This window comes from Harmonia axyridis, chromosome X (genome assembly GCF_914767665.1).
Source record: "Harmonia axyridis chromosome X, icHarAxyr1.1, whole genome shotgun sequence".
Classification (NCBI taxonomy): domain Eukaryota; kingdom Metazoa; phylum Arthropoda; class Insecta; order Coleoptera; family Coccinellidae; genus Harmonia; species Harmonia axyridis.
In genome coordinates, this window is record NC_059508.1 from 35,776,637 (window position 1) to 35,778,926 (window position 2,290).

At 41.0% G+C, this 2,290-nt stretch overlaps 1 non-coding gene across 1 annotated transcript; it reads left to right on the plus strand.

The window, feature by feature from the left end:
- Positions 1–1,592: 1,592 nt before the first annotated feature.
- On the plus strand, positions 1,593–1,711 carry LOC123688329. The gene has a single exon (XR_006749858.1). It is a non-coding gene; the product is annotated as a 5S ribosomal RNA (ribosomal RNA).
- The last annotated feature ends 579 nt before the right edge of the window (positions 1,712–2,290 follow it).

Below are 2,290 nucleotides of genomic sequence, written 5' to 3' on the forward strand. Positions count from 1 at the left end.
GAATCATTATTTATCATTTATTTCAATTTTTATAATGAAAAACGTTCACGTCCTTTCGCGCCTCTCGATCGTCGTTTACGTGATGCATCGGTCAGCCCTAGTTTACGTGGTGCATCGGTAAGATCGAGTTCACGTTCTGCATCGGTCTGCCCGAGTTTACGTGGTGCATCGGTAAGATCGAGATTACGTGGTGCATCGGTAAGATCGAGTTCACGTTCTGCATCGGTCTGCCTGAGTTTACGTGGTGCATCGGTATGATCGAGTTTACGTTCTGCATCGGTGTGATCTAGTTTACGTTGTGCATCGGTAAGATCGAGATTACGTGAAGCATCGGTATGATCGAGTTTACGTTCTGCATCGGTCTGGACTCTGAGATATATTTTCGACGTGAAAATGTTCCGATACAACTTTTGAACCAGGATAGTTAGAGAGATGATTTTTTCTGGGATGTACGTTGATTGGGGAATGGATTGTGGAAAATAACTTGCCATGACCGAGGTGTTCTCGAATTTTTTTTTTTTTTCGAAAAATATTTTCTGATTTTGGATTTCACTCAAATTTGATTTCGTTGCCTTCTAATGTGTTCTAAAAGAGTAAATCAGTAATCAGAATCGAAAAATATTTTTCGGATTTTTTTTTTTTTGAAAAAAAATTTTCTGATTTTGGAATTTCCTCAAATTTGATTTGGTTGCCTTCTAATGTGTTTTTAAAGCGTAAATCAGTAATCAGAATCAATATTCATTGTCGACTTTAATTTTTATAAGGAAAAATGTTCACGTCCTTAAACGCCTCCCCATCATTAGCCCGAGTCCAAGTCGATGTCAGTCCCGAGCGGACGGTGTCAGATACTACCTATCGCCCCGGTCTGGACTTGGCGAGGTATTTCGACGTGAAATGTTCCGATACAACTTTTGAACCAGGATAGTTAGAGAGATGATTTCTTCTATGTTGTACGTTGATTGTGGAATGGATTGTGGGAAATAACTTGCCATGACCCAGGTGTTCTTGAATTTTTTTTTTTTTCGAAAAAAATTTTCTGATCTTGAAATTTCCTCAAATCTGATTGCGTTGCCTTCTAATGTGTACTAAAAGAGTAAATCAGTAATCAGAATCAATATTCATTGTCGACTTTAATTTTTATAAGGAAAAATGTTCACGTCCTTAAACGCCTCTCCATCGTTACCCCGACTCCAAGACGATGTTAGACCGGAGCGGACGGTGTCAAATGCGACCGATCTCCCCGGTCTGGACTTAGCGAGATATTCCGACGTGAAATGTTCCGATACAAAAATTTAACTGTGATAGTTAGAGAGATGGTTCCTTTTGTGATGTACGTTGATTGTGTAATAGAATATGGAAATAAACTTGAGATGACCGAGGTCTTCTGGGATTTTTTTTTTTTTTCGAAAAATATTTTTCGATTTCGGAAATCCCTCAAATTTCATTGAGATATGTCCTAATGTGTTCTTAAAACTTAAATCAACAATCAGAATTAATATCCAAAAGTTATTTCATTTTTTATAAGGAAAAACGTTCACGTCCTTTCCGCTCCCAAAAAGTGAGATATCATAGAAAATATCGCTATATTTGTTGTTTACGGCCATACCACGCTGAAATTGCCAGTTCTCGTCAGAACACTGAAGCCAAGCAGCGTCGGGCGCGGTTAGTACTTGGATGGGTGACCGCTTGGGAACACCGCGTGCTGTAAGCTTTTTTTTTACGTTCTGCATCGGTCTGCCGAGATAACGTGGTGCATCGGTATGATCGAGTTTACGTTCTGCATCGGTAAGATCGAGATTACGTGATGCATCGGTAAGATTGAGATTACGTGGTGCATCGGTAAGATCGAGTTTACGTGGTGCATCGGTAAGATCCAATTCACGTTCTGCATCGGTAAGATCCAGTTCACGTGGTGCATCGGTAAGATCGAGATTACGTGGTGCATCGGTAAGATCGAGTTTACGTGGTGCATCGGTAAGATCCAATTCACGTTCTGCATCGGTAAGATCCAGTTCACGTGGTGCATCGGTAAGATTGAGATTACGTGGTGCATCGGTAAGATCGAGTTTACGTGGTGCATCGGTAAGATCCAATTCACGTTCTGCATCGGTAAGATCCAGTTCACGTGGTGCATCGGTAAGATTGAGATTACGTGGTGCATCGGTAAGATCGAGTTTACGTGGTGCATCGGTAAGATCCAATTCACGTTCTGCATCGGTAAGATCCAGTTCACGTGGTGCATCGGTAAGATCGAGATTACGTGGTGCATCGGTAAGATCGAGTTTACGTG